The 17265-nt window shown below is 39.6% G+C and overlaps 1 protein-coding gene across 4 annotated transcripts in view; it reads right to left on the bottom strand.

The window, feature by feature from the left end:
* Positions 1-17265, bottom strand: part of LOC128693198 (BTB/POZ domain-containing protein 17-like) — a 341893-nt gene that overhangs the window by 179905 nt on the left and 144723 nt on the right. The gene's annotated exons all lie outside the window — the stretch shown is intronic.

Here is a 17265-nt window from a genome sequence, read left to right as displayed (position 1 = left end):
ATGACACCAAAAGAATGAAATTTGATGGAAAACTAACAGAATTACGCTCTCGCGAAGTTAGCGACCTCGGCAATATTTACAAAACGGCAATTTTGCCCACTTTGAGCCCTTTTGGCCAATTTCAGGAAAATTAAAAAAAAAAAATTGAAAATTTCAAAATGACATCCAGAATGAACAATGCAGACATTCCTGGCTCTAAAATAACATGTTCTTTGTTCGTCAGTCATCTCTCCAGGCCCCTCTGATATTACTCTTGCTTTCTGTTTTGAATTTTTATACAAACAAAAAATAGAAAATTTACTGTTATACAGACTACTGCAATATTGTAATAAATGTACAAATAATGTCAACCCATTCAAGACTGCAAATTAGAATAGCTACTTGGACATTTATTGGGAAATGGCACCATTTGTTTACTTTTGAACATCGGCAAAAATCAAACATTTCCCCTACTTTGAGCTCCATTTCAAGGTTCTTTTCATAGTAAAACCAATCAAAACCACCTCTATTTCTATAATATGTTTTCCATTCTATCAAATGAGACCAAGAAAACGAGAATACAACCATAAATACTATACAAAAATACACCACAAAGTCGGCATTTTAATTAAAAAAAACGGTCGGAGTTTTTTCTCTCATTATGCACTGCGTGCTGCAGGATTTTTTTTATATGGTGCACACTGACCACACAAACCCATTCTCTCACATGTGGGCCTACCAGCTTTCTCCTGCTTGATTTGAAGCCGCTAGAATTTACGAGTATATATAAGAACATAAGAACATAAGAAAGGAGGAACACTGCAGGAGGCCTGCTGGCCCATACTAGGCAGGTCCTTTACAATTTATTTATTTATTTATTTATTTATTTATTTAAAAATTTGAGCACACATACAGAGGTACAACAAATACTGGTAAGAGCAGTATGCCAAAGCCACTTATACTATGCATAGCATTACGGGCTAGCTTAAAATTAACTTAAGATTAACTAAGCAATGATGAAATCAGTGATAAAACATTAATGTAAACAGGTTACTATAAAGCACAAGTGAGTACTACAAAGACAGGTCATATGGTTGTATGCATTGTTGTACATTCAGTAGAATGGAGTATTCTGTTAGGTAGTGTATTTAAAAAATAATAAAGTTAGATTGGGTTTTAGGTTTAACATTTATGTGATATAATTGTGAGAAACATTTAAGATATACAATTTATAAGGTTCAGTTATTCAGTATTTATTTGGTTTTGGGTGAGTAAGTGATCTTTGAGAAGAGACTTGAATTTATAAACAGGTAGTGTTTCTTTTATATTTACAGGTAATGAATTCCAGATTTTAGGGCCTTTTATGTGCATTGAGTTTTTACATAGTGTGAGATGGACACGAGGAACATCAAAGAGTGATCTGTGCCTTGTGTTATGGTCATGTGTTCTGTTGAGGTTGGCAAGATGTTTGAGGGGAGGGTTAATATCAGAGTTAAGTGTTCTATGTATGTAATAGGTGCAGTAGTAAGTATGGATGTTTTGTATGGTGAGGAGGTTTACTGTATTGAATATTGGTGGAGTGTGCTGCCTATAGTGAGAATTTGTTATCATTCTAACTGCAGCCTTTTGTTGGGTAATTAGTGGTCTGAGATGGTTACTTGTTGTTGAGCCCCATGCACAAATTCCATAGGTGAGATAGGGGTAAATAAGAGAGTGATATAGGGCCAGGAGGGCTGACTGTGGAGCATAGTACCGTATCTTCGATAGTATGCCTACAGTCTTGGAAATTTTCTTTGAAATTTGTTGTATATGTGTATGAAATTTGAGTCTATTATCAAGGTGGATTCCTAAGAATTTTCCCTCTGTTAGCTTTGTGATAGGTGATCCGTTTATCATTATGTTAAGAGGGACATCTGTAGCACTAACAAAACATTTGCCCAACCCAATTTTCAATGCCACCCAAGAAATAAGCTCTGATGTGAAAGTCCCACTCAAATCCAACCCCTCCCACTCATGTACTTATCCAACCTAGATTTATTTATTTATTTATTTATTTTATTTATTTAAAAATTTGTGCACACATACAGAGGTACAAAAAATACAGAAAAGAGCAGTATGCCAAAGCCACTTATACTATGCATAGCATTACGGGCTGGCTTAAAATTAACTTAAGATGAACTAAGCAATGATGACATCGGTGATAAAACTTTAATGTAAACAGATTACTATAAAGCACAAGTGAGTATTACAAAGACAGGTCATATGGTTGTATGCATTGTTATACATTCAGTAGAATGGAGTATTCTGTTAGGTAGTGTATTTAAAAAATAATAAAGTTAGATTGGGTTTTAGGTTTAACATTTATGTGATATAATTGTGAGAAATATTTAAGATATACAATTTATAAGGTTCAGTTATTCAGTATTTATTTGGTTTTGGGTGAGTAAGTGATCTTTGAGAAGAGACTTGAATTTATAAACAGGTAGTGTTTCTTTTATATTTACAGGTAATGAGTTCCAGATTTTAGGGCCTTTTATGTGCATTGAGTTTTTGCATAGTGTGAGATGGACACGAGGAACATCAAAGAGTGATCTGTGCCTTGTGTTATGGTCATGTGTTCTGTTGAGGTTGGCAAGGAGATGTTTGAGGGGAGGGTTAATATCAGAGTTAAGTGTTCTATGTATGTAATAGGTGCAGTAATAAGTATGAATGTTTTGTATGGTGAATAGGTTTAGTGTATTGAATATTGGTGGAGTGTGCTGCCTATAGTGAGAATTTGTTATCATTCTAACTGCAGCCTTTTGTTGGGTAATTAGTGGTCTGAGATGGTTACTTGTTGTTGAGCCCCATGCACAAATTCCATAGGTGAGATAGGGGTAAATAAGAGAGTGATATAGGGCCAGGAGGGCTGACTGTGGAGCATAGTACCGTATCTTCGATAGTATGCCTACAGTCTTGGAAATTTTCTTAGAAATTTGTTGTATATGTGTATGAAATTTGAGTCTATTATCAAGGTGGATTCCTAAGAATTTTCCCTCTGTTAGCTTTGTGATAGGTGATCCGTTTATCATTATGTTAAGAGGGACATCTGTAGCTCTGTTACCAAACTGAATGAAGTAGGTTTTGTCAATGTTTAGTGTAAGTTTGTTAGTCCTCATCCAGGTAGATATTTTCTGTAATTCTGTATTTACAGTATTGGCTAGCGTGACTGGGCTCAGGTGGGAGAAGACGTATGTAGTGTCATCTGCAAATAGTGTGGGTTTGAGTAATTGCGAAGCATTTGGTAGGTCATTTATGTATAGGAGAAAGAGAAGAGGGCCAAGGACACTTCCCTTGAAACTACCCAAAGTCCCAGCCTCAATAACCCAACTAGGTAGACTGTTCCACTCATCAACTACCCTATTTCCAAACCAATACTTTCCGATGTCCTTTCTAAATCTAAACTTATCTAATTTAAATCCATTACTGCGCGTTCTCTCTTGGAGAGACATCCTCAAGACCTTATTAATATCCCCTTTATTAATACCTATCTTCCACTTATACACTTCGATCAGGTCTCCCCTCATTCTTCGTCTAACAAGTGAATGTAACTTAAGAGTCTTCAATCTTTCTTCATAAGAAAGATTTCTGATGCTATGTATTAATTTAGTCATCCTACGCTGAATGTTTTCTAACGAATTTATGTCCATTTTGTAATACGGAGACCAGAACTGAGCTGCATAATCAAGGTGAGGCCTTACTAATGATGTATAAAGCTGCAGTATGACCTCTGGACTTCTGTTGCTTACACTTCTTGATATAAATCCCAGTAATCTATTTGCCTTATTACGTACGCTTAGGCATTGCTGTCTTGGTTTAAGGTTGCTGCTCACCATAACCCCCAAGTCCTTTTCGCAATCTGTATGGCTAAGTTCTACATCATTTAATTTATAAGTACTAGGGTTATGGGCACTCCCAAGCTTCAGAACCTTGCATTTATCTACATTGAACTGCATCTGCCACTTTTCTGACAAAGAATAGAGTTTGTTTAAATCCTCCTGAAGTTCCCTAACATCTACGTTTGAATCAATTATCCTACCTATCTTTGTGTCATCGGCGAATTTGCTCATATCACTAGTAATTCCCTCATCAAGATCATTGATATATATTATAAACAACAACGGGCCCAAGACTGATCCCTGTGGAACGCCACTTGTTACAGATCCCCACTCGGATTTAACCCCATTTATGGACACTCTCTGCTTCCTGTCAGTGAGCCATGACTCGATCCACGAGAGCACTTTTCCCCCAATGCCATGAGCTGCCACTTTCTTTAACAGTCTATGGTGCGGAACTCTATCAAAAGCCTTACTAAAATCTAAGTAAATAATATCAAATTCTTTATTGTGGTCAACAGCCTCAAAAGCTTTACTGAAGAAAGTTAATAAATTAGTTAGACAAGACCGGCCTCTTGTGAATCCATGCTGAGTATCATTAATCAAGCTATGCTTATCGAGATGGCTTCTTATAATCTCAGCTATAATTGACTCTAGTAATTTGCCTACAATTGAGGTCAGGCTTATTGGGCGGTAATTTGACGGTAACGACTTGTCCCCTGTTTTAAAAATAGGAGTTACATTAGCCATCTTCCACATATCAGACACTACACCTGTTTGAAGAGATAAATTAAAAATAATAGTTAATGGTTCACAGAGTTCCATTTTGCATTCCTTAAGAACCCTTGAAAAAACCTCATCAGGACCCGGCGACTTATTTTGCTTCAGTCTGTCTATCTGCCTCACAACCATCTCACTAGTGACTGTGATGTTACATAATTTATCTTCTTCTAGCCCACTGTAAAAATTAATTACTGGAATATTGTTAGTGTCTTCCTGTGTAAAAACTGAGAGAAAATAATTATTTAAAATCAAGCACATTTCATTCTCATTGTCAGTAAGGTGTCCATAGTTATTTTTAAGGGGACCTATCTTATCTCTAACTTTTGTTCTATAGACCTGGAAAAAACTTTTTGGGTTAGTTTTAGAATCCCTAGCAACTTTAATTTCATAGTCCCTTTTAGCTTTTCTTATCCCCTTTTTAATGTCCCTCTTAATGTCAATATACTGATTCATAAGATGACCCTCACCTCTTTTGATACGCCTATAAATTCCTTTCTTATGCCCTAGTAGATATTTGAGCCTATTATTCATCCATTTTGGGTCATTTCTATTTGATCTAATTTCTTTATATGGGATAAACGCTCTTTGAGCAGCATGTATAGTGTTCAGAAAACTGTCATATTGATAGCTCTCTTCGTTACCCCAGTCAACAGATGATAAGTGTTCTCTAAGCCCATCGTAATCTGCTAAGCGAAAATCTGGGACTGTTACTGAGTTATCGCTACTATCGTACTTCCATTCAATGCTAAATGTAATTGATTTGTGGTCGCTAGCACCCAGTTCTTCTGAAATTTCTAAATTATTAACAAGGGATTCATTGTTTGCCATAACTAAGTCAAGCAGGTTATTTCCCCTTGTAGGTTCTGTCACAAACTGCTTCAAAAAACAATCCTGAAATACTTCTAAGAAGTCGTACGATTCTAAATTCCCAGTCAAGAAATTCCAATCAACATGACTAAAGTTAAAGTCTCCTAGAATTACTACATTATCGTGCCTTGTGGCCTTAACAATTTCCTCCCATAGTAGTTTCCCTTGGTCCCTATCTAAGTTAGGGGGACGGTATATCACTCCTAAAATCAGTTTTTCATGCCCCTCTGAAAATTCTATCCAAACAGACTCTGTATGTGTTACTTCAGACTTAATACCCGTTTTTATGCAACAGTTCAAGCGATCTCGGACATACAATGCCACCCCACCCCCCCTCCCAATACTTCTATCTTCTTGGAACAATTTAAAACCCTGAATATGACATTCCGCAGGCATGTCCCGACTTTTTGAATTAAACCACGTCTCAGTTAAGGCAAATACATCAATGTTACCTACACTAGCAACTAATCTCAACTCGTCCATCTTATTCCTAGCACTACGGCAATTAGCATAATAAACATTGAAAGACTCTCCTTTCTCTTTACCCTTCCTGCTCATTTCTATTTTTCTACTAAACCTATTACTGTCCTTATCACCCAAGGTCCCTGGCTTTTCAATATCTATCTCGTTCTTATTATTACTAGTTCCCCTAGAACTCGTAATATTACTACACTGGGACTTCACTGTTTTCCTGCCAAAACCCATACCACTAACTATTCCTAGTTTAAAGTCCTAACTGCTCCCTCCACTGCAGTTGCCAGTGCTCCCACCCCACACCTAGATAAGTGAACCCCATCCCTAGCATACATGTCATTTCTGCCATAGAAGAGGTCCCAGTTGTCAATGAATGTTACCGCATTTTCCTTACAGTATTTGTCCAGCCAGCAATTGACACCAATTGCCCTGGACAACCATTCACTTCCAACTCCCCTCCTTGGCAAAATACCACATATGAGAGGGTTCCCACCCTTACTTCTAATTATTTCTATTGCTGACCTATACCTGCTAATCAGGTCCTCACTCCTACGTCTGCCAACATCGTTGCCTCCAGCACTGAGACAGATAATAGGATTGCTCCCATTACCTCTCATGATGTCATCCAGACGGCTAACAATATCCTCCATCCCAGCCCCAGGAAAGCAAACTCTCTGTCTCCTACTCCTGTCCTTCAAGCAGAACGCCCTATCCATATACCTAACTTGGCTATCCCCGACAACAACAATATTCTTACCTTCCTTAATGTCTTTCGTCGTGTCGTTCCCAGTAGTCAACTCACATTCATCGGGTAGCACTGAGAATGTATTGGATGTTTCCACAACAGTTTCCACGGCAGTCTCTTTCTTCTTCATCGTTTCTACCTTTCCATTCGTCTTCTTGATCGTCAACTTCTTTCCCTGCTGTCCAGCCATTGACCAGTTTCCCTTCTTGACCTGAGGACTCAAAACAGGAGGACTACTACGAATCTTCTTGTTTTCCTCGGTCAATTGCCGAATTTCCAAATTCGCCAACCTCAATTCTTCCTTAAGCTGTTGGTAAAGTTGCTCGATGGAGGGCATCTTGCTTCAATTCTAGAGAGCGCGCAAACAGGTCTTCACAGAGCCAAGTACACGTCAACACTGCGCAAATGCCAACTCAATCAGGAGCTACTGCGCAGCACGTCCGCACGGCCCAATAGCGATGCGAACACTGGTGGCTAGCAAGATGTACATATACGACTGAAACAGTCAAAGGGTTAAATGTCTTATTGTACATTAATATACATATTTTCATTAGTCCATCTATGATATTTTCCTCAAAATTATATAAGAAACATGCTACATAGTATATAAACATGATACATTCACTCACAGAATAAAAATTTATGTAAATATGAGATCTATTTACTGTAGGTAGTAGGTTGGTAGACAGCAACCACCCAGGGAAGTACTACCGTCCTGCCAGATGACTGTGAAACAGAAACCTGTAACTGTTTTGCATGATGGTAGGATTGCTGGTTTCTTTTTCTGTCTCATAAACACACTAGACATCAGGGACATCTTGCTACTCCTACTTACACTTAGTTCACACTTAACAGACACGCACATGCTTATATACATACACAGTGGACCCTCGACCAACGATGGCATCGATTAATGATAAATTCGACTAGCGATACATTTTAACGCAAAAATTTTGCCTCAACTAGCGCTAAAAAACCTGACCAACGCTGTTCGTTCCGTTCGAGACGCATCCACTTTGGCCTGAGCACGCCTCACTTGTCCCATGGGTGCTAGTGTTTACAAGCCAGCCAGCCACCATGGTCACTTCCAAACATACAATTGGAACATTTCATATTATCACAGCCTTTGCAGTGACTGCACCTGCAAAATAAGTCACCATGGGCCCCAAGGAAGCTTCTAGTGCCAACCCTACAGCAAAAAGGGTGAGAATTACTATGGAGATGAAGAAAGAGATCATTGCTAAGTATGAAAGTGGAGTGCGTGTCTCCGAGCTGGTCAGATTGTATACCAAACCCCAATCAACCATCTCTACTATTGTGGGCAAGAAAACGGCAATCAAGGAAGCTGTTCTTGCCAAAGGTGCAACTATGTTTTCAAAACAGATTGCAAGTCATAGAAGATGTTGAGAGACTCTTATTGGTGTGGATAAATGAAAAACAGATAGCAGGAGATAGCATCTCTCAAGCGATCATATGTGAAAAGGCTAGGAAGTTGCATGAAGATTTAATTAAAAAAAATGCCAGCAACTAGTGGTGATGTGAGTGAATTTAAGGCCAGCAAAGGTTGGTTTGAGAGATTTAAGAAGCGTAGTGGCATTCATAGTGTGATAAGGCAGGGTGAGGCTGCCAGTTCGGACCACAAAGCGGCAGAAAAATATGTGTAAAGTAAAAGGACACAAGTGCAACTAATGTGACATTTATTGTGGCAACGTTTCGCTCTCCAGGAGCTTTATCAAGCCATTACAAACAATATATGGACACAGAGGGTATATAAAGGCTCAGAGTGAGGTGCAATACTAGTGAGGTAACATTTCGATGTTCACTAGTGGTAGTAGTAGTAGTAGTAGTAGTAGTAGTAGTGGTAGTGACAAAAGTAATACAATATGATAGAGCAATTAATTCGTACACGAGCAAAAGGATATAAAAGCTATTACTTGGGTAACATAAAAATAGGTTGGACAAATATAGACTGGAAAGAGGCAGCTTGTTTCAGTGTTCACTCTCTGTAATGTGCTATGTGTAGTATAACAGGAGAGACTATGTGATGGCAGGGTTTACTGTTTTCAGGAGGATTCTTGCTAAGACTTCGGAGATGGTGAAGCTACCGTTGTTTTGTTTAATTGTATTCGAAACAGCGATCAGTGCTGATTCGAGGCACTTGCGTCTGCGGAAATTAGTTTCTTTGATCACTAATTGGGCGTCTCTGAATTTCATGAGATGATTGGTGGAATTTCGGTGTTGTACACAGGCGTTGTTCAAGTTATCGTTCCTACATGCGTAAATGTGTTCATTGAGGCGGGTGTCGAGGTTTCTTGCTGTTTCACCTACGTAAATCTTGTCACAGCCTCCACAGGGTATAGTGTAAACTCCTGCATTGACTGGTTCGTGGTGCTTGGATTGTGTCCTGGTTATATTCTTTATTGAAGTGCTAGAAGCGATGGTGACTCTGGTGTTAGCTTGTGAAAGTACTTTTGAGACGTTCAGTGCAACCTGACTGTTGGGAAGAATTATAACTTTGTTGGGAGTGGTGTTGATGCGTGGAGAATTAATGATCTGAAGAGCTCTTTTCTTGCAGTCTTTGATGAAAAAAGAAGGAAAAATGTAACTCAGTGAATGTTTGGTGAATGTATGTACATTCCTCGTCAAGAAACTCAGGACTACAAATTCGGTATGCTCTTAGGAAAAACCCGATGATGATGCCTCTTTTGGTTTTGGTATCTTGACTGGAATAGAAGTGTGTGAGATCATTTTTATTGGTGGGTTTCCGATAAACTTGAAATCTTAGCTTGTTGTAGACAACAACCTAAGATTTCAAGTTGTAGACAACAACCTAAGATTTCAAGTTTATCGGAAATCCACCAATAAAAATGATCTCACACACTTCTATTCCAGTCAAGATATCAAGACCAAAAGAGGCATCATCATCGGGTTTTTCCTAAGAGCATACCGAATTTGTAGTCCAGAGTTTCTTGACGAGGAATGTACATACATTCACCAAACATTCACTGAGTTACATTTTCCTTCTTTTTTCATCAAAGACTGCAAGAAAAGAGCTCTTCAGATCATTAATTCTCCACGCATCAACACCACTCCCAACAAAGTTATAATTCTTCCCAACAGTCAGGTTGCACTGAACGTCTCAAAAGTACTTTCACAAGCTAACACCAGAGTCACCATCGCTTCTAGCACTTCAATAAAGAATATAACCAGGACACAATCCAAGCACCACGAACCAGTCAATGCAGGAGTTTACACTATACCCTGTGGAGGCTGTGACAAGATTTACGTAGGTGAAACAGCAAGAAACCTCGACACCCGCCTCAATGAACACATTTACGCATGTAGGAACGATAACTTGAACAACGCCTGTGTACAACACCGAAATTCCACCAATCATCTCATGAAATTCAGAGACGCCCAATTAGTGATCAAAGAAACTAATTTCCGCAGACGCAAGTACCTCGAATCAGCACTGATCGCTGTTTCGAATACAATTAAACAAAACAACGGCAACTTCACCATCTCCGAAGTCTTAGCAAGAATCCTCCTGAAAACAGTAAACCCTGCCATCACATAGTCTCTCCTGTTACACTACACATAGCACATTACAGAGAGTGAACACTGAAACAAGCTGCCTCTTTCCAGTCTATATTTGTCCAATATATTTTTGTTACCCAAGTAATAGCTTTTACATCCTTTTACTCGTGTACGAATTAATTGCTCTATCATATTGTATTACTTTTGTCACTACCACTACTACTACTACTACTACTACTACTACTACTACTACCACTAGTGAACATCGAAATGTTACCTCACTAGTATTGCACCTCACTCTGAGCCTTTATATACCCTCTGTGTCCATGTATTGTTTGTAATGGCTTGATAAAGCTCCTGGAGAGCGAAACACTGCCACAATAAATGTCACATTAGTTGCACTTGTGTCCTTTTACTTTACATATTATCGGTAATTCTACCAACTTTATTACAGAAAAATATTTTTTTTTATTATCACACTGGCCGATTCCCACCAAGGCAGGGTGGCCCGAAAAAGAAAAACTTTCACCATCATTCACTCCATCACTGTCTTGCCAGAAGGGTGCTTTACACTACAGTTTTTAAACTGCAACATTAACACCCCTCCTTCAGAGTGCAGGAATTCAAGGAGAACATAGACAGTGAAGGACTGAAACCTGAACAAGTGTTTAATTGTGATGAAACAGGCCTGTTTTGGAAGAAAATGCTAAGCAGGACCTACATTACTCAGGAGGAAAAGGCACTCCCAGGACATAAGCCTATGAAAGACAGGCTTACTCTGTTGATGTCCTCAAGGCTAATTTGTGTGTGCTGTGGAGGGCAAACAGTAAGGCATGGGTCACTAGGGACTTTTTCTATGACTGGTTACACCATGTATTTGCCCCCAATGTGAAAAATTACCTAATTGAAAAGAAATTAGACCTTAAGTGCCTCCTGGCATTAGACAATGCTCCTGGTCATCCTTCAGACTTGGCAGAGCGACTTTCTAGGGGCATGAGCTTCATTAAGGTGAAGATTTTTCCTCCTAATACCACTCCTCTCCTGCAGCCCATGGACCAGCAGGTTATTTCCAACTTCAAGAAACTGTACACAAAAGCTATGTTTGAAAGGTGCTTTGTAGTGACCTCAGAAACTCAATTGACTCTAAGAGAGTTTTGGAGAGATCTCTTTACCATCCTCAATTGTGTAAACATTATAGGTAAGGCTTGGGAGGAAGTGACTAAGAGGACCTTGAACTCTGCTTGGTAAAAACTGTGGCCAGAATGTGTAGACAAAATGGATTTTGAAGGGCTTGAGGCTAACCCTGAGATTCCTATGCCAGCTGAGGAATCCATTGTGGCATTGGGGAAGTCCTTGGGATTGGAGGTTAGTGGGGAGGATGTGGAAGAGTTGGTGGAGGAGGACAATGAAGAAATAACCAATGATGAGCTGCTAGATCATCTTCATCAGCATGAGGCCACATCTTAGGAAACTGCTTTGGAGGAGGGGATAGAGAAATTGAAGAAGTTGCCTACTTCAAAGATTAAGGAAATCTGCACAATGTGGCTTAAAGTGGAAACCTTTATGGATGAAAATCACCCTGACACAGCTACTGCAAGCCGTGTTGGGAACCTGTACACTGACAATGTTGTGAAACACTTTAGAAATGTCATAAAGGAACGGGAGGTACAGGCCTCTATGGACAGATATGTTGTGCGACAGAAGTCCAGTGACTCTGAAGCTGGTCCTAGTGGCATTAAAAGAAGAAGGGAAGTAACCCCGGAAAATGACTTGCTACCTCAAGTCCTAATGGAAGGGGATTCCCCTTCTAAACACTAAGAAGATCAACACTCTCCCCTCCTCCCATCCCTTCAATCATCACCAGATCTTCAATAAAGGTAAGTGTCATGTAATTGTGCATGTCTTCTTCAGTTTGTGTGTATTAAAATTAATATTTCATGTGGTAATTTTTTTTTTTTCAATACTTTGGGGTGTCAAGAACGGATTAATTTGATTTCCATTATTTCTTAGGGGGAAAATTAACTCGACTAACGAAAATTTCGATTAACGATGAGCTCTGTGGAACAGATTAATATCGTTGGTCGAGGGTCCACTGTACATACATCTAGGTTTTTCTCTTTTTCTAAATAGCTCTTGTTCTTCTTCATTTCTTCTATTGTCCATGGGCAAGTGGAAAAAATCTTTCCTCCGTAAGCCATGCGTGTCGTATGAGGTGACTAAAACGCCGGGAGCGATGGGGTAGTAACCCCTTCTCCTGTAGACATTTACTAAAAAAAAGAAGAAAAACTTTATAAAACTGGGATGCTTGAATGTGCATGGATGTAGTGCGGATGACAAGAAACAGATGATTGCTGATGTTATGAATGAAAAGAAGTTGGAGGTCCTGGCCCTAAGCGAAACAAAACTAAAGGGGGTAGGGGAGTTTTGGTGGGGGGAAATAAATGGGATTAAATCTGGAGTATCTGAGAGAGTTAGAGCTAAGGAAGGGGTAGCAGTAATGCTGAAGGATCAGTTACGGAAGGAGAAAAGAGAATATGAATGTGCAAATTCAAGAATTAAAGGTTGGATGCGAAAAGTGGGTCATAATAAGCGTGTATGCACCTGGAGAAGAGAGGAATGTAGAGGAGAGAGAGAGATTTTGGGAGATGATAAGTGAATGTATAGGAACCTTTGAACCAAGTGAGAGAGTAATTGTGGTAGCGGACCTGAATGCTAAAGTAGGAGAAACTTTAAGAGAGGGCACGGAAGGTAAGTTTGGGGTGCCAGGTGTAAATGATAATGGGAGCCCTTTGATTGAACTTTGCATAAAAAGGGGTTTAGTTATAGGTAATACATATTTTAAGAAAAAGACGATAAGTATACAAGATATGATGTATGGCAAAATGACAGTAGTTTGTTGGATTATGTATTGGTAGATAAAAGACTGTTAAGTAGACTTCAGGATGTACATGTTTATAGAGGGGCCATAGATATATCAGATCACTTTTTAGTTGTAGCTACACTGAGAGTAAAAGGTAGATGGGATACAAGGAGAATAGAAGTATCAGGTAAGAGAGAGATGAAGGTTTATAAACTAAAAGAGGAGGCAGTTAGGGTAAGATATAAACAGCTATTGGAGGATAGATGAGATAATGAGAGCATAGGTAATGGGGTCAAAGAGGTATGGGGTAGGTTTAAAAATGAAGTGTTAGAGTTTTCAGCAGAAGTTTGTGGTTACAGGAAAGTGGGTGCGGGAGGGAAGAGGAGCAATTGGTGAAATGATGATGTAAAGAGAGTAGTAAGGGAGAAAAAGTTAGCATATGAGAAGTTTTTACAAAGTAGAAGTGATGCAAGGAGGGTAGAGTATATGGATTAAAAGAGAGAGGTTAATAGAGTGGTGAAGCAATGTAAAAAGAGAGCAAATGAGAGAGTGGGTGAGATGTTATCAACAAATTTTGTTGAAAATAAGAAAAAGTTTTGGAGTGAGATTAACAAGTTAAGGAAGCCTAGAGAATAAATGGATTTGTCAGCTAAAAATAGGAGAGGAGAATTATTAAATGGAGAGTTAGAGGTATTAGGAAGATGGAGGGAATATTTTGAGGAATTGTTAAATGTTGATGAAGATAGGGAAGCTGTGATTTCGTGTATAGGGCAAGGAGGAATAACATCTTGTAGGAGTGAGGAAGAGCCAGTTGTGAGTGTCGGGGAAGTTCGTGAGGCAGAAGGTAAAATGAAAGGGGGTAAGCCAGCCAGGATTGATGGGATAAAGACAGAAATGTTAAAAGCAGGTGGGGATATAGTTTTGGAGTGGTTGGTGCAATTATTTAATAAATGTATGGAAGAGAGTAAGGTACCTAGGGATTGGCAGAGAGCATGCATAGTTCCTTTGTATAAAGGCAAAGGGGACAAAAGAGAGTGCAAAAATTATAGAGCGATAAGTCTGTTGAGTATACCTGGTAAAGTGTATGGTAGAATTATTATTGAAAGAATTGAGAGTAAGACAGAGAATAGGATAGCAGATGAACAAGGAGGCTTTAGGAAAGGAAGGGGGTGTGTGGACCAGGTATTTACAGTGAAACATAAGTGAACAGTATTTAGATTAGGCTAAAGAGATTTTTGTGGCATTTATGGATTTGGAAAAGGCATATGACAGGGTGGATAGGGGGGCAATGTGGCAGATGTTGCAGGTGTATGGTGTAGGAGGTAGGTTACTGAAAGCAGTGAAGAGTTTTTACGAGGATAGTGAGGCTCAAGTTAGAGTATGTAGGACAGAGGGAGATTATTTCCCAGTAAAAGTAGGCCTTAGACAAGGATGTGTGATGTCACCGTGGTTGTTTAATATATTTATAGATGGGGTTGTAAGAGAAGTAAATGCGAGGGTCTTGGCAAGAGGCGTGGAGTTAAAAGATAAAGAATCACACATAAAGTGGGAGTTGTCACAGTTGCTCTTTGCTGATGACACTGTGCTCTTGGGAGATTCTGAAGAGAAGTTGCAGAGGTTGGTGGATGAATTTGGTAGGGTATGCAAAAGAAGAAAATTAAAAGTGAATACAGGAAAGAGTAAGGTTATGAGGATAACAAAAAGATCAGGTGATGAAAGATTGGATATCAGATTGGAGGGAGAGAGTATGGAGGAGGTGAATGTATTCATATATTTGTGAGTGGACGTGTCAGAGGATGGGTCTATGAAAGATGAGGTGAATCATAGAATTGATGAGGGTAAAAGGGGTGAGCGGTGCACTTAGGAGTCTGTGGAGACAAAGAACTTTGTCCTTGGAGGCAAAGAGGGGAATGTATGAGAGTATAGTTTTACCAACGCTCTTATATGGGTGTGAAGCATGGGTGATGAATGTTGCAGCGAGGAGAAGGCTGGAGGCAGTGGAGATGTCATGTCTGAGGGCAATGTGTGGTGTGAATACAATGCAGAGAATTCGTAGTTTGGAAGTTAGGAGGTGCGGGATTACCAAAACTGTTGTCCAGAGGGCTGAGGAAGGGTTGTTGAGGTGGTTCGGACATGTAGAGAGAATGGAGCGAAACAGAATGACTTCAAGAGCGTATCAGTCTGTAGTGGAAGGAAGGCGGGGTAGGGGTCGGCCTAGGAAAGGTTGGAGGGAGGGAGTAAAGGAGGTTTTGTGTGCGAGAGGCTTGGACTTCCAGCAGGCATGCGTGAGCGTGTTTGATAGGAGTGAATGGAGACAAATGGTTTTTAATACTTGACGTGCTGTTGGAGTGTAAGCAAAGTAACATTTATGAAGGGATTCAGGGAAACCAGCAGGCTGGACTTGAGTCCTGGAGATGGGAAGTACAGTGCCTGCACTCTAAAGGATGGGTGTTAATGTTGCAGTTTAAAAACTGTAGTGTAAAGCACCCTTCTGGCTAGACAGTGATGGAGTGAATGATGGTGAAACTTTTACTTTTTCGGGCCACCCTGCCCTGGTGGGAATCGGCCAGTGTGTTAATAATAAAGTAATAATAAAATTTACAAAGCGGCTGTGTAGGTAGTGTTGGAAGAATTATGTTTTCTCTAGTCAAACACTGGGGGATAACTGTAGAAAAATATTCCTTTCGTAAGCCTTCACTCTATATATAGCAATCCACGACCCTTGTGGTTTTAGCACTTTTTATTATGATGATAATACAGTGGACCCTCGCCTAATGATATTAATTCGTTCCTGAGAGCTCATCGTTAGCTGAAATTATCGTTAGCTGAATTAATTTTCCCCATAAGAAATAATGGAAATCAAATTAATCCGTGCAAGACACCCCAAAGTATGGAAAAAAAAATAATTTTTACCACATGAAATAATTTTAATACACACAAACTGACACTTACCTTTATTGAAGATCTGGTGATGATTGATGGGATAGGAGGAGGGGAGTGTGTGGAAGTTGTTAATATTTAGAAGGGGAATCCCCTTCCATTAGGACTTGAGGTATCAAGTCCTTTTCCTGGGTTACTTCCCTTCTTCTTTTAATGCCACTAGGACCAGCTTGAGAGTCACTGGACCTCTGTTGCACAACATATTTGTCCATAGAGGCCTGTATCTCCCGTTCCTTTATGATTTGTCTAAAGTGGTTCACAACATTGTCATTGTCCTGTAGTGGCGGCGGCAGCGGCAACAACGGTATCCTACCAGCTCTTCTTTCTCAAAAAAACATCGCTCATCAAAACTTGTGATGGCCTAAGTGAAAGTTCAACTACATGAACCCACGTAGACCACAACATGACCCAAGAATACTAAGAATGTAACCCAAATCTTGGCAAAATTAGAAGATCTAAGGAAGACAGCCCTGCTAACCCAAACACTGCCTCCGCTGCCAGACAATCACTTAACCCAAGCTCCGAGAAAACAAGCCTTCTCCTCCATTGCTACACAGTATCTACTTCAGTGATACTATGAAAGGATATCGCAGAAGAAACAACACCAGTAATAAAAGAATAACAGCAAGGACCCTAGAACTCAACTTGTCTACCCAGCAGGACGCCGGTGTATAATCAACCCCCCTCACCGCCGCCACCCAAGGAACAACAACAACAACAACAAACATGGCTGACTCCCCCTCCAACTCCACTCCCTTCAAAGGATACACCCATGATAACTCAGGTATGATTATTCCTGACAATATCAAGGACTACATCGTTGCTCTAGAAAATGAAATCAAAGACATCAAAGCAACACTCGAGCGACGAGAATCCAAGATAATCAACCTCGAGAATAAGATCCAAAACCTTGAAGAGAAGATTACATCGGGAAGTGTTGACACAGAAAATACTCTAAAAGCAGCTATAGCCAGTCACACTGAGCAAATAACAACAATAAATATGAAGGTTGAAGAAGCAATCAAGGACTGGAATCAGAACATGCACACTCGACTAAATGAATACCTTGATTTCCAAGACGACAAAACTGAACAAGATAAGTTGTCTGATGCAGTAATAATAAACAGTCCACACATTCCTAGTGACATAACACAAGCACAGTGCAAAGAAACTGCTATCAGGATAATACAGAACCACGTACAAGT

This window comes from Cherax quadricarinatus, chromosome 28 (genome assembly GCF_038502225.1).
Source record: "Cherax quadricarinatus isolate ZL_2023a chromosome 28, ASM3850222v1, whole genome shotgun sequence".
Lineage (NCBI taxonomy): Eukaryota > Metazoa > Arthropoda > Malacostraca > Decapoda > Parastacidae > Cherax > Cherax quadricarinatus.
Note: the sequence above shows the minus strand (reverse complement) of the source record. Positions and strands in the feature narration are given on the sequence as shown.